At 38.3% G+C, this 23,582-nt stretch overlaps 1 long non-coding RNA gene across 1 annotated transcript; it reads left to right on the forward strand.

Annotated features, from left to right (window-relative positions):
* The first annotated feature begins 5,572 nt into the window (after positions 1-5,572).
* Positions 5,573-21,029, forward strand: LOC120867920. The gene is made up of 3 exons (XR_005722073.1): positions 5,573-5,817; positions 8,765-8,769; positions 21,018-21,029. It is a non-coding gene; the product is annotated as an uncharacterized LOC120867920 (long non-coding RNA).
* Positions 21,030-23,582: the final 2,553 nt, after the last annotated feature.

Genomic DNA, 23,582 nt, shown 5'->3' on the forward strand with positions numbered 1-23,582 from the left:
ACTTGGCTTTGAAGGGCAATGAGGCTGGATAGCAGGACTCCACAGGACTGGGAAAAATAGAAACTCTTGAAGGGTGTGCATGAGGTCTCATGTGCCCTGGCATTCAGGAAAATAGCAGTGGCTTTATAGACCCTGGGCCAGGCTTACCTCCTGATCTTAAAGGGTCTTTTAGGGAAGCAAGGGGGCAATTGTGGCTCACTGTGAGGACAAGAACACTGGTCACAGGAAGTACTCATTGGTGTGAGCTCCTCTGGAAGCTGTCATTTTGATATGAAGACCCAGCTGCACCCACAGCCTGTAGGTTCCAGTGATGGAACACCTCAGGCCAAACAACCAACAGGGCAGGATTAGAACCCTACCCATTAGCAGATAAGTTGCCTAAAGTCTTCCCGAGCCCCCAGTTGCCTCTAAACACACACCCTGACACAGTCCTGCCTATTACAGGGACAAAACCCAGGTCCATCCACCGGTGGCCAGGCACTGCCCCTCCTATGAAGAAGCCAGCACAAGCCTCTAGATCAGCCTCCCCTACCAGAAAGCAGACACCAGATGCAAGAGGAACTACAACCCTGCAGCCTATAGAATAGAGACCACAAACACAGAAAATTAGACAGAATGAAATGGAGAAATATGTTCTAGAATAATGAACAAAATAAAACTGCAGAAGAACAACTAAGTGAGGTGGAGATAGGCAATCTACTTGAAAAGGAATTGAGAGTAATAATAGTAAAGATGATCCAAGATCTTGAAAAAAGAATGGAGGCACAGACCAAGAAGATACAAGAAATGTTTAACAAAGAGTTAGAAGATATAAAGACTAAACAACCAGAGATAAAGAATACAACAACTTAAATAAAAAATGCAATAGACAGAATCAATAGAAGAATAAATGAGGCAGAAAAATGGATAAGTGAGCTGAAAGAGAATAGTGGAAATCACAGTCACAGAAACAATAATAAAGAATAAAGAATGAAGTGAGGACAGTTTGAGACCTCTGGGACATATGCACCCATATTTGCTTTTTAGGGGTCACAGAAGGAGAAGAGAGAGAGACAAAAGCCTAAGAAAATATTTGAAGAGATAATAGCTGAAAACTTCCCTAACATGGGAAAGGAAACAGTCATCCAAGTCCAGGAAGAACAGAGTCCAATGCAAGATAAACCCAAGAGGGAATATGCTGAGAAAGACAGGAATCAAATGACAAAAATTAAAGACAAAGAGAAAATATTCAATGCAACAAAGGAAAAGCAGCTGATAAAATACAAGAGAATCCTCATAACGTTACCAGCTGATTTTTCAGCAGAAATTCTGCAGGCCTGAAGGAGTGGCAAGATACATTTAATGCTGTGAAAGGAAAGTCAACCACAACCAAGAATAATCACCCAGTACGGCACTCGCTCAGATCTGATGGGTAAATCAAAAGCTTTATAGACAAGCAAAAGCTAAGGGAATTCATTAAACCAGTTTTTGGAACTTCTCTAAGTAGAAAAGAAAAGGCCACAACTAGAAACAAGAAAATAATAAATGGAACAAATGTCCAGTAAAGGTAGGGAATCATCCACACAAAAATATTATATCAAAACTGTCAATCATGAGGAGAGTACAAATGAGGGATATTGGAAATGCATTTGAAATTAAGATATCAGCAATTTAAAACACATATACCTTGTGTGTGTGTGTTTCAGTTCAGTTCAGTTGCTCAGTCGTGTCCAACTGTTTGTGACCCCATGAATCACAGCACGCCAGGCCTCCCTGTCCATCACCAACTCCCAGAGTTCACTCAGACTCACGTCCATCGAGTCAGTGATGCCATCCAGCCATCTCATCCTCTGTCGTCCCCTTCTCCTCTTGCCCCCAATCCGTCCCAGCATCCGAGTCTTTTCCAATGAGTCAACTCTTTGCATGAGGTGGCCAAAGTACTGGAGTTTCAACTTTAGCATCATTCCCTCCAAAGACATCCCAGGGCTGATCTCCTTCAGAATGGATTGGTTGGATCTCCTTGCAGTCCAAGAGACTCTCAAGAGTCTTCTCCAGCACCATAGTTCAAACACATCAATTCTTCAGCACTCTGCATTCTTCACAGTCCAACTCTCACATCCATACATGACCACAGGAAAAACCATAGCCTTGACTAGATGGACCTTAGTTGGCAAAGTATTTTATATATATATAAAGTATATATATAAAATATATAAATACACACACATACATATACACCACAATATACACACCATACCACTGTATATATATACCATACCACTGTATCAAAACCTTATGGTAACTGCAAACCAAAAATCTACAGTAGATACACATACACAAAAGAAGAAGGAATCCAAACATAAAACCACCAAATCAAAAGAAAAGACAACAAAAGAGGAAGTGGGGAAAACACCAACAAAAACAAATCCAGAACAATTAATGAAATGGCAATAAGAACATACACATTGAATTACCTTAAATGTAAATGTATTAAATGCCCCAACCAAAAGACATAGACTGGCTGAGTGGATTAAAAAACAAGATCTATATATATGCTGTCTATAAGAGAATCAGTTCAAATCAAGAGACGCGTATGAACTAAAAGTGAGGAGATGGAAGAAGGTACTCCATGCACATGAAAATCAAAAGAAAGCTGGAGTATCAATAGTCATATCTGAAAAAAATAGACTATAAAATAAAGACCATTACAAGAAATAAAGATACTACATAATTGATCAAGGGATCAACCCAAGAAGAAGATATAACAATTGTGAACATATGTACTCACCATAGGAGCACCTAAAATACACAAGACAAATGCTAACAGCCAGAAAAGGAGAAACTGACAGTAACCCAATAATATTGGGGGATTTCAACACTCCATATACATTAATGGATGGGTGATCCAGACAATATCATTAAGGAAACACAGGCCTTCAATGACTCATTAGACCAGATGGATGTCATTGATATATTTACAGCATTCCATCTAAAAACAGCAGAATACACATTCTTCTCAAGTGCACATGAAACATTTTCCAGGATAGATGATATGGTGGCCACAAAATGATAGGTGAAGAAGGAACCTCAGTAAATCTAAGAAAATTGGAATCACATCAATCATCTTCTCTGAACACAATGCTATGAAGTTGGGAAAAAGCTGTAAAACACACACACATGAGGGGTAAACAATATTCTACTAAACAACCAATGGATCACTGAGGAAATCAAAGAGGAAATTAAAAATACCTAGAGATAAATGAAAATGAAAACATGACGCTTCAAAACCGGTGGGACATGGCAAAAGCAGCCTAAAGAGGGAAGTTTGTAACAATACAGTCTTACCTCAGGAAATTAAAAAAAAAATCTCAAAAAAGCAAGCTAACTTTACACCTAAAGGAACTAGAGGAAGAAAAACAAAACTCCAAGTTAGTAGAAGGAAATATCAGAGCAGAAATAAATGAAATAGATATATACAACACAATAGAAAAGATAAATGAAACTAAAAACTGGTTCTTTGAAAAGATGAGCAAAATTGATAATCTTTTAGCCAGACTCACCAAGAAAAATAGGGAGAGAGCTCAAATCAATAAAACTAGACATGAAAATGAAACAGTTACAACAGAAATACAAAGGATCATAAGAGACTACTAGATGTAACTCTATCCCATAAAATGGACAACCTACAAGAAATGGACACATTTTTAGAAAGGCACTATCTCTCAGACTGAACCGATAAAAAACAGAAAATATGAACAGATGAATTACAAGTAAAGAAAATATGAACAGAAAAATTGCTAGTACTCTGATTTTAAACTGCCAACAAGCAAAAGCCTAGGACAAGATGGTTTCACAGGTGAAGTCTATCAAACATTCAAATAAGAGTTAACATCTATCCTTTGAAGCTATTCAAAAAAAAAAAAAAAAGTTGAGGAAGGAACACTCCCATACTCATTCTATGAGACCACCATTGTCCTGATACCAAAATCAGACAAAGATATCACAAAAAAGAAAATTACAGACCAATATCACTGATGAATATAGATGCAAAAATCCTCAAAAAAGTACTAGCAAACCAAATGCAACAATACATTAAGCAGATCATGTACCATGATCAAGTGGGAGTTATCTCAGGGATACAGGATTTTTCAATATCTACAAGTTAATCAGTGTGATACATCACACTAAGAAATTGACCATCTCAACAGATGCATAAATAGCTTTTGACAAAATTTACTACCATTTCTACTAAAAACTCTCCAGAAAGTGGGCAGAGAGGGACTATACTGCAACATAATTAAAGGCCATATATGACAAACCCACAGTTAAGATCATACTCAAAGATAAAAAGCTGAAAGTATTTCCTCTAAGTCAAGAAAAAGACAATGACGGCCACTCACCACTTTCATTCAAAATAGTTTTAGAAGTCCTAGCCACAGAAATCAGAGAAGAAAAAGAAAAGAAATCCAACTTGGAAAGGAAGAAGTAACTGTCACTGTTTTCAGATGACATAATGCTATACCTAGAAAATCCTAAAGATGCTACCAGAGAACTGTGAGAGCTCATGAATGTATTTGGAAGATGTCGCAGTTTACAAAATGGAACAGGATAGACAGCCCAGAAATAAACTCACACCTATGATCAATGAATACACAGCAAAGGAGCCAATACTATACAATGGAGAAATGACAGCTTCTTTAATAAGTGGTGCTGGGGAAACTGGACAGTTACATGCACAAGGTGAAATTAAATCACTCTCTAACACTATTCACAAAAATAAATGGATTAAAAACCTAAATATAAGACCAGATACTATAAAAACTCTTAGAGTAAAACATAGGCAAAATACTCTTTGACAGAAACCAGAGCAATATGTTTTTGGATCCACCTCTGAGAATAATAAAAGTAAAAACAAAAATAAACAAATGGGATTTAATTAAATGTAAAAGTTTTAGCACAGTAAGGGAAACAATCAACAAAATGAAAAGAAAGCCTATGAAATGGGAAGAAATATTTGCAAACAATGCAACCGGGATTAATCTTCAAAATATACAAACAACTCATGCAGTTTAAGATAAAAAACCACACAACCCAATCAAAACTTGGCTGATTGGTGGAAAATCTAAGTAGGTATTTCTCTAAAGAAGACATACAGATGGCCAGAAAGCACAAGAAAAGATGCTCAAACACCATTATGAAAGAAATGCAAATTAAAACTACAACTACTACTACTTCATATCAGCCAGAATGGCTATCATCAAAACATCTACAGACAATACATGCTGGAGAGGATGTGGAGAAAAGAGAACCCTCCTATATTGCTGGTGGGAATGTAAATGGGTGCAGCCACTATGGGAGAACAGTAACAGGGTTCTTTAAAACACTAAAAATAGAGCTACTGCATCCCACTCCTGGGCATGTATCTGGAGAAAACTGTAATTCAAAAAGATACATACACCCCAGTGTTCCTTGCAGCACTATTTACAACTGCCAAGAAATGGAAAAAATGTAAGTATCCATCAGCAGATGAATGGATAAATAAAATGTGATTCACATATACAATGGAATTTTACTCAGCCATAAATGTAATGAAACAATGCCATTTGCAGCAACATGCATGGACCTAGAGATCACCATACCAGATGAAGTAAGTCACACGAAGATGAATGTCCTATCACTTATATGTAATATCCAAAAAAGAAAAATGATACAAATGAGCTTATTTACAAAACAGAAACAACCTCACAGACATTAAAAAACAAACTTATGGTTACCCAAAGAGAAAGATGAGGGAAGGGATAATTTAGAAGTTTTGGATTAACATACATATACTACTATGTGTAAAATATTTAATTAACAAGGACCTACTGTGTAGCACAGGGAACTCTACTCAATATTCTGTAATAACCTATATGGGAAAAGAACCTGAAAAAGAATAGATACATGTATATGATTAGATGAATCACTTTGCTGCATATCTGAAATTATCAAAATGTTGTAGATCAACTATACCCAAATATAAAATACAATTTAGCAAAATAGACCCTGAACTAAAGCAATGATCCATAACATTATTTGACTTCCACACCTTTTCTTAAAATATACTGTATTACTGTTGTTACTACCCTGAGATGAAATTCATACCTCCCATATACATAATTTAAAATAACATAATAATCTTATTGTAAAAAGGAGAAAAAAGCTTTTATAATTAAATAATATGTATCTCGATATGTAAATATTCAGCACTGGTTGATGCAGTGAGGTGGTTAACTAGTTGCCATTATATAGAGAATTGCCATGAATTGGAAAACAAGTGTAAACCAGGATTGCCAGGTGTTCTGTTTGGCTGAAGTGTTATGTGACATTACTGGTGATGATGGGAAGTGATTAAAAAACATTCAGTGCATTCATAAACAAAATGGTTATACTCTTTCCTTATATTTACACAGAAATTACATTCCTAGAAAATTTAGTGTATATTTCCAGCTCAAAAACTACATAGTGTTTATATGTAAAACACAGTTTCATTGTGGACTTAATTATAAACAGGTTTGTCAAGACATGAGTATCCAGCAGATTGTCCTCAAGTAATAGTGCAGAATTCTTTTGTTACGTGGAATTCCGGGGTCCAGCCTCTCGGATGGTCCTTATGATTCTCATTTTCTGATATTCCCTCTGCCATGCAATTTCCTATATGGTTATCAGTGGAAATGATGGTGTGTCACTTATACCTAATCGTAAAAGATATTACCACTCTTTGTCCTCTTAAATCACTCATTCTAGGGCACGCCATTTATATACAGCTATCATTTATATTTTTTAATTCTTTAGTTTTTTATTGAGAGACAATTGACACATATCATTGTATAAATTTAAGGTATACAACTTGTTGATTTGATATATTCATGAGTTCCAAAGAATAGCAACGAGAGATAAGAAAGCCTTCCTCAGCGATCAATGCAAAGAAATAGAGGAAAACAACAGAATGGGAAAGACTAGAGATCTCTTCAAGAAAATTAGAGATACCAAGGGAACATTTCACTCAAAGATGTGCTCAATAAAGGACAGAAATGATATGGACCTAACAGTAGCAGAAGATATTAAGAAGAGGTGGCAAGAATACACAGAAGAACTGTACAAAAAAGATCTTCATGACCCGGATAATCACGATGGTGTGATGACTCACCTAGAGCCAGACATCCTGAGATGTCAACTGGGCCTTAGAAAGCATCACTACGAACAAAGCTAGTGGAGGTGATGGAATTCCAGTTGAGTTTTTTCAAATCCTGAAAGATGATGCTGTGAAAGTGCTGCACTCAATATGCCAGCAAATTTGGAAAACTCAGCAGTGGCCACACAACTGGAAGAGGTCAGTTTTCATTCCAATCCCAAAGAAAGGCAATGCCAAAGAATGCTCAAGCTACCATACGATTGCACTCATCTCACATGCTAGTAAAGTAATGCTCAAAATTCTCCAAGCCAGGCTTCAGCAATACGTGAACCGTGAACTTCCTGATGTTCAAGCTGGTTTTAGAAAAGGCAGGGGAACCAGAGATCAAATTGCCAACATCCACTGGATCATGGAAAAAGCAAGAGAGTTCCAGAAAAACATCTATTTCCACCTTATTGACTATGGCAAAGCCATTGACTGTGTGGATCACAATAAACTGTGGAAAATTCTGAAAGAGATGGGAATACCAGGCCATCTGACCTGCCTCTTGAGAAACCTATATGCAGGTCAGGAAGCAACACTTAGAACTGGACATGGAACAACAGACTGGTTCCAAATAGGAAAAGGAGTACATCAAGGCTGTATATTGTCACCCTGCTTATTTAACTTCTATGCAGAGTACATCATGAGAAATGCTGGGCTGGAAGAAGCACAAGCTGGAATCAAGATTGCCGGGAGAAATATCAATAACCTCAGACATGCAGATGACACCACCCTTATGGCAGAAAGTGAAGAGGAACTAAAAAGCCTCTTGATGAAAGTGAAAGAGGAGAGTGAAAACGTTGGCTTAAAGCTCAACATTCAGAAAACTAAGATCGTGGCATCTGGTCCCGTCACTTCATGGGAAATACAAAGTGTCAGACTTTTGGTGGGGGGGTTCCAAAATCATTGCAGATGGTGATTGCAGCCATGAAATTAAAAGACGCTTACTCCTTGGAAGAAAAGTTATGACCAACCTAGATAGCATATTCAAAAGCAGAGACATTACTTTGCCAACAAAGGTCCATCTAGTCAAGGCTATGGTTTTTCCAGTAGTCATGTATGGATGTGAGAGTTGGACTGTGAAGAAAGCTGAGCACCAAAGAATTGATGCTTTTGAACTGTGGCGTTGGAGAAGACTCTTGAGAGTCCCTTGGACTGCAAGGAGATCCAACCAGTCCATTCTAAAGGAGATCAGTCCTGAGTGTTCTTTGGAAGGACTGATGCTAAAGCTGAAACTCCAGTACTCTGACCACCTCATGCGAAAAGTTGACTCATTGGAAAAGACTCTGATGCTGGGAGGGATTGGGGGTGGGAGGAGAAGGGGATGACAGAGGATGAGATGGCTGGATGGCATCACTGACTCGATGGACATGGGTTTGGGTGAACTCCGGGAGTTTGTGATGGACAGGGAGGCCTGGCGTGTGCAATTCATGGGGTCGCAAAGAGCCGGACTTACTGAGTGACTGAACTGACTGACTGACTGACTGAATGACAATATGATTACCACTATAGATTTAGGTAACATGTAACATAATTATCAATTCTTTTTTTGTGATGAGAACATTTAAGATTAAGTCTCTATGCAACTTTGCAATATATAATACAGTATTGTTGGCTAAAAATACTATGCTGTGCATAAGATTCTCAGAACTTATGTCCTAGTTGTTTGTTTGTATCCTTAAGAAACATCTCCCCAACTCCCCATAACACCAGCCTCTGGTACCCAGCATTTTGTTTCTACAAGTTCAGATTTTTTAGATTCCACATATAAATGACATAATAACAATATTTGTTTTTCTCTGTCTGATTTACTTCACTTAGCACAATGCCCTCAACCTCCTTTTTTCTCATGGCTAAATAAATATTGTAATAAATATGCCATAAATATGCCACTATATTGTAATAAATATGCCACTTCTTCAATATCCATTCAACCACTCATGAACACTTGGATTGTTTCATTGAAACAGTGAAATTGTTTTGTTGGAACACTGTTTTATTGGAACAGTGCCATAATATACAAGAGGGTGCAGATGTCTCTTTGATATAGAGTTTTCATTTCCTTTGCATATATACTCAGAAATGGAATTGCTGGTAATTATATTTTTAATTTTTTTAGGGATTCTTCATACTGTTTTCCATAGTGACTGTACCAACTTACATTCCCACAAACAGTGCACCAGTGTCTTCTTTTCTACACAGCCTCATCAATGCTTGGTATCTGTTGTCTTTTTAAGAAGTATTTATTAATTAATTTACTTGACTGTGCTTAGTTGCAGCATGAGGATTTTCAGTCTCTATTGTGGCATGCAAACTCCTAGTTGCAACATGAGTTATCTAGTTCCTTAAAGTGAAAGTGAAAGTGAAGTCTCTCAGTCGTGTCCGACTCTTAAGACCCCGTGGACTGTAGCCCACCAAGCTCCTCTGCCCATGGGATTCTCCAGGCAAGAATACTGGAGTGGGTTGCTATTTCCTTCTCCAGGGGAATCTTCCCGAGTCAGGGATTGAACCCAGGTCTCCCTCATTGTGGGCAGACTCTTTAACCTCTGAGCCACCAGGGAAGCAGGGAAGCCCTCTAGTTCCTTAAAGTAAAGTGAAGTGAAGTCGCTCAGTCTGTCCAACTCTTTGCGACCCCGTGGACTGTGGCATACCAGGCTTCTCCATCCATGGGATTCTCCAGGCAAGAATACTGGAGTAGGTTACCATTTCCTTCTGCAGGGGATCTTCCTGACCCAGGGATCGAACCTGGGTCTCTCACATTGGAGGCAGACGCTTTAACCTCTGAGCCACTAGGGAAGCCCTTGCTGCTGCTGCTAAGTCGCTTCAGTCGTGTCCGACTCTGTGCAATCCCATAGACAGCAGCCCACCAGGCTCCCCTGTCCCTGGGATTCTCCAGGCAAGAATACTGGAGTGGGTTGCCATTTCCTTCTCCAATGCATGAAAGTGAAGTCGCTCAGCCGTGTCCGACCAGGGATCAAATCCAGGCCCCAATTGGGAGTGTGGAGTCTTACCTACTGGACTGCCAGGACTGTTCCTCTTGTCTTCTTAATGATAGTGATTCTAACCGGTGTGAGGTTATACTTCCTTGTGGGTTTGATTTACACTTATTTCCCTGGTGATTACTGATATTGAGAATCTTTTCATACACCCGTTGGCCACTTGTGTGTCTAATTTTGGAGAATGTCAATTCAGCTCCTCTGCCAATTTTTTAATCAGATTGTTTTGTTTTTGTTATTGAGTTGTATGAATTCTTTATATATTTTGGGTGTTCACCCTTTCTGATATATCTTTTGCAAATTTTTTATTCCGTTCCACTTTATTGTTTCTTTTGCTTTCCAGAAACTTTTAAGTTTGAAGTCATTCACCTACTAATTTTTGCTTTTGTTACATGTACTTTTGATGTCATTTCCAAATATATATATATATATATACCAAGACCTATATTGAAGAGTTTCTCCTCTACGTTTTCTTCTCACAGTTTTATAGTATCAAGATTTATGTTTAAGTCTTAAAATCAGTAAGTGTGATATCTCCAGTTTTGTTCTTTTTCAGAATCATATTGTCTATTCCAAGTTTCTTACAATTTCATACAAATTTTAGGATAGTTTTTGTCTATTTCTGTGAAAAATGTCATTGGAAATGTGTTAGAGACTGTATTGAATATAGATGGCTTTGGGTAATATGGATATTTTAGCAATGTTAATTCTTCTGAACCATAAACATGGGACTACTTTCCATTTGTTTATGTCTTCTTCAATATTTTTTCATCAAACTCATGTAGTTTTCATTGTACAAATCTTTCACTTCCTTGGTTAAATTTATTCCTAAGTATTTTTTTTTTGTTTTTGTTTTTGATATTGTGAAAGTCCTTATTTCTTTGTCAGATATTTTATTTTTAGTGTTTATTAATCTAATTGATTTCTGTATGTTGATTTTATATCCACCGATTTTACTAAAATTGTTGACTATTTCTAATAGTTTCATGGTTAAATCTTTAGTATTTTCTGCAAATTAGATCTTATCTGCAAATAATGAGTATTTTGCTTCTTTCTTATTTAGATGCCTTTTAATTGTTTATTGTGTCTGATTCCTCTAGTTAGGACTTACAGTGAAAGTGAAAGTCATTCAGTCCTGTCTGACTCTTTGCAACCCCATGGACTGTAGAGTCCATGGAATTCTCCAGGCCAGAATACTGGAGTGTGTAGGCTTTCCCTTCTCCAGTGAATCTTCCCGACCCAGGAATCAAACTGGGGTCCTGCATTGCAGGCAGATTCTTTACCATCTGAGCTACCAGGGACTTACAATACTATGTTGAGTAAGAGCAGTAATAGTGGACATCCTTGTCTTATTCCTGATCTTAGAGAAAAAGCTTATAACCCTTAAAACCTTTCACTTTTGATTCTGATATTTGCTGTAGGTTTGTCTATATGGTCTTTATTATATTGATGTATGTTCCTTCTATGTCCAATTTGTTGGTGGTTTGTATCATGAAGAGATGTATTTTGTCAATTGCTTTTCCTGCATTTATTCAGATGACCATACCATTTTTATATTTCATTTCATTAATATGATATTACACATTGATTTATATGTGTGAACCATCTTTGTATCCCAGGGATAAGTCCCACTTGATCATGTTATATGATCCTTTTAACTTGTTGGTGAATTTGGTTTTCTAATATATCATTTAGAATGTTTAATTCCACACTCATCAGGGATATTGGTTTATAGATTTCTTTTCTTATTTTGTCCTTATCCAACCATGGTATCAGGGTAATACTGGCCTTGTAAAATGAATTTGGGAATGTTTCCTCCACTTCAATTTTTGGAAGAGTTTGAGAAAGATGGATATTGTTTGGTAGATTTCACCAGCTAAAGCATCTGGTCTTGGACTTCTCTGTGTTGGGAGGTTTTAGATTGCTGATTCAGTCTTCTTACTTGTTATTAGTCTGTTCATATTTTGTATTTCTTACTTATTCAATCTTTGTAGGTAATGTGTAAGATTTTATCTATTTTCTAAGGTACCCAAATTTTTGGCATTTATACTAATCTCTTGCAATTATATGTGTTTTATGGTATTTTATGGTATTAGTTGTTATGTCTACACTTTGAGTATGAACACTTTCAGTGTCTACACTTTGAGTAGAACAACTTACTTTGAGTATGGTTTTATTTATTTGAGTGTTCTCCCTTTTCCCCTTAGTTATATAGCAAAATGTTTGACAATTTTTTTATCTTTCAAAAACCAAGATCTTTCTTTTTTTTGATCTTTTTTATATTTCTATATTTCTTTGGGATCAACAGCTGGAAATGTTTGTGTTCCTTTGCTGGTGTCATGTTTCCTTGGTATTCCATGTTCCTTAAAGTCTTGTGTTGCTGTCTTCACATTTTAAGAAGCAATCACCTCTTCCAATCTTACTGTTTTCTTTGAGAGAGAGAAAACTTCCCCCAGTCAGTTCAGCATGGAATCCTGAGAGTTTCTTAGACCTTTTTTCTGTAGATGCACTTGCTTCATTCTTCTAATGTTCTCTGATGATGGGGATGAGGGTGGAATTCCTGTTACTATGTGCCTAAAGCCAAGCTAGGTGCTGACCGCCTCCCATTTGTTTTCTTTAGAATGGTTTTCTGAATTGCTGCTGTTTTTGATTCTTCTTCCAGTTCCATAGAGCTGGGCTGACTCTCTGGATTTGTTTGCTGTCTCTCTGCAAAGGTTTGTACTTTCTTAATTGCCATTCATGGGAGTGCAGTAGGGATCCAGCCATAATGTACTGATATTAATCCAAGAATGTTCAAACTACTGTACAATTGTGCTCATTTCACATGCTAGCAGGGTTATGCACAAAATCCTTCAAGCTAGGCTTCTGCAGTATGTAAACCAAGATCTTCCAGATGTGCAAGCTGGGTTTTGAAGAGGCAGAAGAACCAGAAATCAAGTTGCCAACATTCATTGGATCATGGAGAAAGCAAGGGAGTTCCAGAAAACATCTACTTCTGCTTCATTGACTACATTAAAGCCTTTGACCGTGTGGATCACAACAAACCAGGGAAAATTCTTAAAGTGATGGGAATACCAGACCATCTTACCTGTTTTTTGAGACACCTGTTTGCAGGTCAAGAAGCAACAGTTAGAAGTGAACATAGAACAACTTACTGGTTCAAAATTGGGAAAGGAGTGCAACAAGTTGTATATTGTCACCCTGCTTACTTAAATTATTGCAGAGTACATTATCATAAAAGAAATCAACCCTGAATATTAATTGGAAAGGCTGATTCTGAGCGCCAATACTTTGACCACCTGATGCAAAGAGCCAACTCTTTGGAAAAGACCCTGATGCTGGGAAAAACTGAAAGCAAAAGGAGAATAGGGTGGCAGAGGATGAGATGGTTAGATAGTATCTCTGACTCAATGAACATGAATTTGAGCAAATTCCAGGAGATAGTGAAGGACACAGGAGCAGATCCTGCCAAGAACATAGGGTTGCAGAGAGTCAGACATGACTTAGCATGAACAATAACAACAAAACTAATCAAAGAGGAGAGAAAGAAGGACTCACACCATCATGATACTGATGTTGAGTCACTACTCGCTCTAGTTATTTTAATGCTGTTTACTTTTAACCTATAGATATGTTAATATACCACCCAATTATAGAATTAGATTGCTAATTCACTCTAGTTATTTTAGTGCTCTTTACTTTTATACCGTAGATATGTTAATATACCACTCTATTATAGAATTAGATTGTTCTAAATCTGACCACATGATTTTCATCTTTAACAGTGTGATGTGTACTTTCATGTGTTTTTATGTTGCTGATTATAATTTCTTCATTTCAGTTTGAGAAACTCTTTTTACCACTTGCAAAACAAGTCTAGTTGTGATGAACTCCATCCATTTGTCTTTGTCTGGGAAATTATTTCTCCTTCCTATTGGAACAATAACATTGCCATACAGAGTATTCTTGGCTAGCTTTTTCTGTTCTTTCAATGGTTTGAATAAAGTATTCCACCCTCTACTGGCCCATAGAGTTTCTGCTGAAAAATTCACTGGTAGCCTAATAGAGGTTCCTTTGTAGATTACTTGCCCCTCTTCCCTGCTGCCTTTAATATTCATTTATTTTTGATTTTTCATTTGTTTTATTATAATGTGTCTTGAAGATGGTCTTTTGGCATTGAAAATAGTAGGATGACATATTAGCTCCATTAGTTGGATGTCCACGTCTTTGTCCAGATTTGGGAATTTCTCAGCTATTATTCCCTCATTTTTTACTTTATTTAAAAAAAAATGAAGAAACAAACAAACACACTTTTGGCTATGCCACACAGCTTGCAGGATCTCAGTTCACCTACCAGGGACTGGCAGGCCACAGCAGTGAAAACCCGGACTCCTAATCACTCGACCACCAGAGAACTCCCTATTCCTTTAAATAAATTTTCTATAATCTTTTACTTTTACTCTTATGGAATATAGATTATTCTAGTATTTGTCTTTTGATGCATTCCCATTGGTCACACAGGATTTCTTCACTCTTTTTAATTCTTTTTTCTTTTTTTTTTCTGTTATTTCAAAAAACTTGTCATCTAAGTCCTTGCTCTTCTCTTCCATCTGCTCTACTCTACTACAGATGTTCTCTCTTCATCCTTTATCTCATTCAATAATTATTCAGCTACAGAATTTCTGCTTTATTTTTTATGGTTTCTATCTATTTAGTAAAGTGCTTCCTGATATTACTAAACTGTCTTTCTGAGTTTTCTGGAAGCTTATTGAGTATCTTCAAAACAGCTATTGTGAACTCTTCATTAGCCAGCTTGCAGTATTCTGTTGTTTGGAGCTTGCTTGTGCAGTTTTTGATATCTTTTGGTGATGACATATTTTCTTGATTTTTCTTTTTCTTTTCTTTTTTGTAGTTTTGCATTGCTGCTTTCACATTTGAAGTAGCAGATGCTTCCTTAAATCTTTATTGCTTGCCTTCAGATAGATTAGTTGGTGTAGCTCTTTCTGAGGTTTCCTAGATTATGCATAGATAATCCTTCTCTGGGCTTCCCTGGTGGCTCAAATGGTAAAGAATCTGCCTGCAATGCAAGAGACCCGGGTTTGATCCCTGGGTTGGGAAGATCCCCTGGAGAAGGGAATGGCGACCCACTCCAGTATTCTTGCCTGGAAAATTCCATGGGCAGAGGAGCCTAGCTGGCTACAGTCCATATTGCCACAAAGTCTGACACAACTGAGCAACTAACACTTCACAGTCCTTCTCATTCTTCTTGCTCCCTCTTGTGGCAGATTTATTAGACTTTAATATCTTCTCTTATTCTTACAAATCATGAGGCTAGCTGCTGGAAATCTTTTTTGTTTTTCAAAAAGTTGTGCTATAGCTCCAGTTTGTGGTTTTCTTTTTTCCCACAGACCCTGGGAGCACTATGATTTTTCTGGGAGCACTATGATTACTGGACCTGCTCTAGCTTCTGCACCTGGGGGCTCTTTTTTACAAGGATCTGGACACAGAGCAGTTGCAATTTGGGGTTTAGTGTTGGGTGTTTTATGTACCTTCAGACCATACAGGGAGATGCTCAGTTGGGATACTCCAAGAGGCTTATGGGGCTGACTTCCTGCTAAAGTCCTAAAGCAGTCAGTAGTTTTCTTTCTAGACTTCATGCCCTTTAATCTTGGGAATCCTTATCTGCTTCTCTCTTTCTCCCTTATCCCACTTGTCATAGAGGTCTCTTTTCAGTACTCAGGGCTCTGCTGGTAAATATGGGTTTCTCCAGACACAGCCCACATAACCATGATAGTTGGGAACTCATTCACTGCTTTCAAACTCTCCTGTGGGAAGAATTTGCCCACACCAAACAGCTTAGTCCCTTGCAGTGTTGCTCTGGACAGGGGAGTGGGGAGCAACCCTGCTAGAATCCCTTCCTCTCCTCTGTTTCCAAACTTTCATCCTCTCTCTCTGATGGGTGTTAGACACTGTCCTTGGGTATGCTGGGCTTCTAAAAATTCTCTTGCCCATGAGTGTCTGTCCAAGTAGTACTCCCCATGTTTTTTCTCCAATCATGGTGAGAAGAGATGGGCAGGTTTACTGACTCTGCTTGATGTACAGTTCTTACCAAGGTGCTTTTGTGTACTTTCAGATATACAGGTGAATGATAGTCCTCCAGGATCCCTTGATATATGATGCTGTGTCCCACAGCTCCCTCTGAGGCACTTTTGTTAATGGATCAACATCTAATTAGTTGTTAAAAATGAGGGAGTATATCTTATGCCACCACAATGCTAGTGTCAATCACCATTCATCCACTTTTAAATTGATTACTGATATGAAAGAACTTTTTATTCCCATTTTGTTTTCTAGCTTTCTTTATCTCTTCATTCATTTAACTATGTTCCTTTGTGTTTTATTGATTTTTTGTAGCAATGTGCTTTGATTACCTCATTTTCTTTTGTACATATTCTATGGACATTTTCTTTGTAGTTACCATTGCATTTATATAAAAACATCTTCAAGTTATAACATTCTATTTTAAATTGATAACATTATAAATTGAATCACAAATATCAAGAAAATGTCTACTTCATATGGTTAAAAAAAATTTTTTTTAGGACTTCCCTGGTGGTCCAGTGGTTAAGAATTCACCTGGCAATGTAGAGGACCTGGGTTCAATTCCTGGTCTGGGAATATCCAATGCCATGAGGCAACTAATCCAGTGCACCACAGCCACTGAGCCTGTCCTCTAGAGCCCATGGTATGCAATAAGAGCAGCCACTGAAATGAGAAGCCTGCTCTCCACAACTAGACAAAGTCCACATGCAGCAACAACGTCCCAGCACAGTCAGAAATAAATAAACAAAAATTAAAAATATTTTTATTATTCAAACACTATGCACCAAGTTACAATAATATAGGTTTACCCCTCAGGTTTGGAAAGTCTTCTATTATTTTTTCAAATAAGCTCTCTGTCCCTTTGTTTCTCTGTTTTCTTTCTAGACTTCTGTTGTGCATGTACTAGTCCATTTGATCATATCTCATAGTCCCTTAGACTCTCTTCACTGTATTCTTCCAGCTTTATTAAGATATAATTGGTATGCAGCATTGTAGAAGTTTACAGTGTACAGCATAATGATTTGAATTACATATATTATGAAATGATTATCACAAGTTTAGTACATTTATTCTCTCACATAGATACAAAATTAAAGAAATAGAAAAAAATTTTCCTTGCGAACTTCCATATAGAATATATAGCAGCATTAATTACATTTATCATGTTGTCCATTACATCCCTAGTACTTCAGTTCAGTTCAGCTCAGTTAAGTCACTCAGTCCTTTCCTGACTCTTTGTGACCCCATGAATCGCAGGACGCCAGGCCTCCCTGTCCATCACCATCTCCTGGAGTTCACTCAAACTCATGTCCATTGAGTCAGTGAGGCCATCCAGCCATCTCATCCTTCGTTGTCGTCCCCTTTTCCTCCTGCCCCCAATCCCTCCCACCATCAGAGTCTTTTCCAATATGTCAGCTCTTTGCATGAGGTAGTCAGAGTACTGGAGTTTCAGCTTTAGCATCATTCCTTCCAAACAACATCCAGGGCTGATCTCCTTCAGAATGGACTGGTTGGATCTTCTTGCAGTCCAAGGGACTCTCAAGAGTTCTCCAACACCACAGTTCAAAAGCATCAATTCTTCGGCACTCAGCTTTCTTCACAGTCCAACTCTCACATCCATACATGACCACAGGAAAAACCATAGCCTTGACTAGACGGACCTTTGTTGGCAAAGTAATGTCTCTGGTTTTGAATATGCTATCTAGGTTGGTCATAACTTTCCTTCCAAGTAGTCAGCATCTTTTAATTTCATGGCTGCAGTCACCATCTGCAGTGATTTTGGAGCCCCAAAAAATAAAGTCTGACACTGTTTCCCCATCTATTTCCCATGAAGTGATGGGACCAGATGCCATGATCTTCGTTTTCTGAATGTTGAGCTTTAAGTCAACTTTTTCACTCCTCTTTCACTTTCATCAAGAGGTTTTTTAGTTCCTCTTCACTTTCTGCCATAAGAGTGGTGTCATTTGCATACCTGAGGTTATTGATATTTCTCCTGGCATTCTGGATTCCAGCTTGTGCTTCTTCCAGCCCAGCGTTTCTCATGATGTACTCTGCATATAAGTTAAATAAGCAGGGTGACAATATACAGCCTTGACGTACTCCTTTTCCTATTTGGAACCAGTCTGTTGTTCCATGTCCAGTTCTAACTGTTGCTTCCTGACCTGTATATAGGTTTCTCAAGAGGCAGGTCAGGTGTACATATACACAATGGAATATTACTCAGCCATAAAAAGAAATACATCTGACTCAGTTATAATGAGGTGGATGAACCTAGAGCCTATTATACAGAGTGAAGTAAGTCAGAAACAGACAAATATCATATATTAATGCATATATATGGAATTGAAGGGGCTTCCTTGGTGGCTCAGATGGTAAAGAATTTGCCCGCAATGCAGGGGATCTGGGTTTGATCCCTGTATCAGGAAGATCCCCTGAAGAAGGGAATAGCAATCCACTCTAGTATTCTTGCCTGGAGAATTCCATGGACAGAAGAGGCTGGCAGGCTACAATCCATGGGGTTGCAAAGAATCAGACATGACTGAGCAACTAACACACACACTCATGGTATCCATAAAGATAATGAACCTACATGAAGGGCAGCGGTAGGGATGCAGACATAGAGAACGGACTTGTGGACACAGGGGAGGAAAGAGAGGGTGGGACGAATTGAGAGAGTAGAATTGAGACATTTACATTAGTATGTAAAATCAGATAGCCAGTGGAAATTTACTGTATGATGCAGGGAACTCAAATCTGGTGCTCTGTGACAACCTAGAGGGGTGGGATGGTGTGGGAGGTAGGACGTAGGTTCAAGAGGGAAGGGACATACTTATACCTATGGCTGATTCGTGTTGATATATGGCAGAAACCAACAGAGTAGTGTAAAGTAATTATCCTCCAATTGAAATTTTAAAATTTAAAAAGTTAACCACTCCAGTGCCAGGTTCCAGAAAACTAAGGACCACCACAAGAGTCTGCAGAAATTGTTAAAACTAGCCTCTTATAAGCCACCTGCTTTGGCTTTTCCATTCCTTACCACAAAAGAAATAAGGAAGGAAAGAAAAACAGAAAGTAAAGATTTTGCTCACACTTTATTCTTGTTCCTCCTGTTTCCTGACCCTGGTGCTTCTTCATGTGATCCTGCTTGCTTTGCCTTGGCCCTTCTCTGGGGAACTTTAAGTAATACATTCTTTAAATGCAGTTGTCTCTATGTCTGTCTTCTTACCATACCTCATTAACATAAAATACTAGCTATATTTTAAAACAATAATGACTGATAGCCATAACTGAAAGTCATCTTAAGGTGATAAGAGAACAGTTGACAAATTTGCTTTCCCAGTAGAGTGAAGAAAACTAGTCTACTTAGTCTAGCCTGATACCAGGGAGTAGAAAGCCACTGTATTTGCCTCACCCTTGAAACTGGAAGCAAAGGCTTTTTATATTGTTCCTGTTTTTTCTCCCTAGACAGTATGCCATAGAGTGTGGTGAGATAAGGCAAAGAAAGGGACTCTGTATCCTACCAGCCCAGCGTTTCTCATGATGTACTCTGCATAGAAGTCAAATAAGCAGGGTGACAATATACAGCCTTGACGTACTCCTTCTCCTATTTGGAACCAGTCTGTTGCTCCATGTCTAGTTCTAACTGTTGCTTCCTGACCTGCATACAGATTTCTCAAGAGGCAGATCAGGTGGTCTGGTATTCCCATCTCTTTCAGAATTTTCCACAGTTTATTGTGATCCACACAGTCAAAGGCTTTGGCATAGTCAATAAAGCAGAAATAGATGTTTTTCTGGAACTCTCTTGCTTTTTCCATGATCCAGCAGATGTTGGCAATTTGATCTATGGTTCCTCTGCCTTTTCAAAAACCAGCTTGAACATCAGGAAGTTCACAGTTTACGTATTGCTTAAGCCACCACTCTATTAATATCAAGACTGAAAGAGGTGACTATTTCATCTAATGCACAGAAAGCAACATAAATAATGAAAAATGATCAATAGAGATGTCAACTACAAATTGGTACTTGCCATGGGCATTTGGCATTTACCTCTGCAAGGATTAAATTACAGGTGCTGCTGCAGCTGCTAACCTTAAGCACCCTGCAGAGAATTCAGGGTGGAGATCAGGAAGGAGGCACTCTGTGCTCTGGAAAAACTGGCAGGACATGACTTTTGATAGATATTTTCAGGAGCAGGTTTTGCAAGCCCAATTCTTGTACCTCCTCATATCTAGAAAAGCACTAAATTCCTTCATGGTGTCATCTGCTTCTTGTGACTTAACAGAAATATTCCACAAAAATATGTGCTTGACTGTAAGAACTCCCTTTCACCAAAATCATATATATATTGACCTTCCCCCCTTAACTCTTTGGAGCAGTTTCTCAGAGTTATCTGAAATGCTCTCTGCCAGGCTGTAGTCCTCATTTTGCCCCAAATAAAACTTAACTCACAACTCTAACTTTGTGCAATTTTTTTTAAGTCAGCAAAAGAATATGCCTTCTCTCCTAAAAATAAGATATAACTCTAGAAACAGATCTAAATGAAATGGTCATAAGTGATTTCCCTGAAAAACAGTTCAAAATAATAGTCATAAAGATGCTCAGTGAGCTCAGAACAATGCATAAACTAAGAAAGAATTTCAACAAAGAGACAGAAAACATAAGTAAGTACTGAACAGAAATCACAAACCTGAAGTATATAATAACTGAACTGAAAAGTTCAATAGAGAGATTCAACATCAGACTAAACAGAAAAAAAAAAAAAGATTAGCTAACTCAAATACAGAGAAATGGAATCTGTCCAATCAAAAAAGAAAGAAGAAAAAAACAAAAACAAAAACAAGTGAAGAGAGTTTAAGGGACTTAGGGAACAAAATCAAGTGGGTCAACATATGCATCATAAGAGTCCCAGAAAGAGAAGAAAGCAACAAAAAGGTTATTCAAAGAAATAATGGCTGAAAACATTCTTAAGCTGGGGAAACAAACAGACATCCAGATCCAGGAAGCACATAAAACTTCAAATAAGATGAATCAAAAATGACTCATACCAAGACACATTATAATTAAATTGTCAAAAATTAAAGACAAGGAGAAAATGTTAAAAGCAGCTAAAGGAAAAAAAAAAAAAGACTTGTGATACAAGGGAATCCCCCAACAGAGTTTTCTTCAGAAACTATTCCTGGGAAAAATAAAACCTGCCAGTCAAGAATACTTGGCAAAGCTGCCCTTCAGAATTGAAGGAGAGATACAGAATTTTCTAGATAAGCAAAAGCAGAAAGAGTTCATTACTATTATACCAGCCTTAAAAAACTATTAAAGGAACTTCAAGCTGAAACAAAAGGACATTAATTAGTAACAAAAATCTAAAAATATAAATCTCACTGGTAAAGTTAAATATAAAATTAAATTCAGAATAATGTTGTAATAATGGTTATGAACAAACAGTTAAAAATCTACAAATCACTTTTAAGTCTAATAAAAGTTAGAAGGCAAAAGTATTTAAAATAACCAAATACAGTAATTTGTTAACTGATACTAAATGCAAAAAAAAAAATTATAACATTAAAGAAATAAAACATTGAGGGGTGTGTGTGTGAAAATGTACAGCTTGGTCCAGAGGATCAATATTGCTGAGTAGGATGCAGAGCTCACCTCCCCTCACCCCCCACCCCCCGCCAACAAACACAGCAAAAATACATCAATAGAGTGAACAACTCTCACAGAAATTTACTAGAAACTGGTAGATCTCTTATACTACCAAAGTTGCAAGGAAAATGTCCATGTTAGTGGCCAGAAGTGGGAGAAGAGAAGGCATCAGAATGGGACTGGTACCCTGGGAGGAATCTGTGAAGAAGGGAAGGTCCATACTAGCAGACTCTCACCTGGAGAGTCCCTTTGCCTGTTCAGAGGGCTGCTGGGAAACATAAGCTGGAGGAGCCTGGATTCTGCTTGCAAAGAGTGTACTCATGCTGACTTTCTTGCAGTCAGTGTGGAGAGAAACCGGTGATAGCAGCTGCCACCTCACTGCAATTCTCAGTCTGAAACATGTCAAGAGAGGATGCTAGTACTTACAGTGGCTAGACATTAAATCCTGGGTGGTTGATCCCTGGGAGAGAACTTGGTATAGTTGTGTCGAGAGAGCCTAGAGTGTCTGAGGTGGTCCAAGCCAAATTGAGGAGTTCATTAGCAGGGGCATGGCTGGAGTGGGTCTGGCCTTGAGCACAGTGGCAGCACTTGCACTGTGAGAATGGGTCCAGTTGTGGTGAGCTTTGTTGCAGCACATACTTGGTGGTACCACAGAAATGCAAATCTCCATGGACAGGCCCCAGAGAGGAGTACACAGTAGTTTGCTTCCCTGTGGAAGCACTCCAGCTCCACCAACCCTGCACTGCAGCTTGGAGCCAGATTTGGGGCAGATAGGTCCTGGGGAAGGTCTGCCACAGAGTCAGCCCAGGTTGGTCCCAGGTGGATGCAAAATCTCAATTCTTACCTCCTCAGTACTCAGCACCAGCCCATTCCACACCACAGCCTAGCACTAGATCTAGGATGATCACAATGGAGAAAGGATATTTACCTTGAACTGCTTTGGACAGAACTGCAGATGCTCACACGGTTTGCACATAAGTTCCCTGTGGCCATATGGGCTTCGTGTGCTTTAGCAGTCACCTCCTTTGGAACAGGGCATGCACTCAAGGGCAACAATGCCATACCAAACCCAATCTTCAGGGCTTCTGCTACAGCAACTGCAGAGCAGAACCTACCCCCTAGCAGGGCTGTGGTAGCCACTGAGCAAAGAGGAGGCCCTACCCACATCCAGCACAGGTCTGGACTTCACAACAGCAACCACACTCTTATCAAGGGGATAACAGCCAGCACACTCTAAGGAAAGACAAGGCTCGCAACATGTCAAAATCAGTCGTTACACCAAAAACACTGGACTCACACAATCTACACAGTGGTGCTCCCACATAAGCAAACCCCTTTAAGACCAAAATAGATAACTGTTTCTCCTGAATTCATAGAGACAGAGAAAGTTAAGTAAAATAAGAAAAGGAAAAGAACTATTCCCAATGAAAAGAACAGGAGAAATTCTCTGAAAGAACAAATAATAAAACAAACCTCACCAGTCTACAAAACCCCAAATTTTAAAAAAGGTATTAAAAATGCGAAAGGAATTAACAAACGTTACTAAAGAGATCTTCATGACCAAGGTAATCGAGATGGTATGATCACTCACCTAGAGCCAGACATCTTGGAATGTGAAGTCAAGTGGGCCTTGGAAAGCATCACTA

This window comes from Oryx dammah, unplaced genomic scaffold (genome assembly GCF_014754425.2).
Source record: "Oryx dammah isolate SB20612 unplaced genomic scaffold, SCBI_Odam_1.1 HiC_scaffold_9, whole genome shotgun sequence".
Classification (NCBI taxonomy): Eukaryota; Metazoa; Chordata; class Mammalia; order Artiodactyla; family Bovidae; genus Oryx; species Oryx dammah.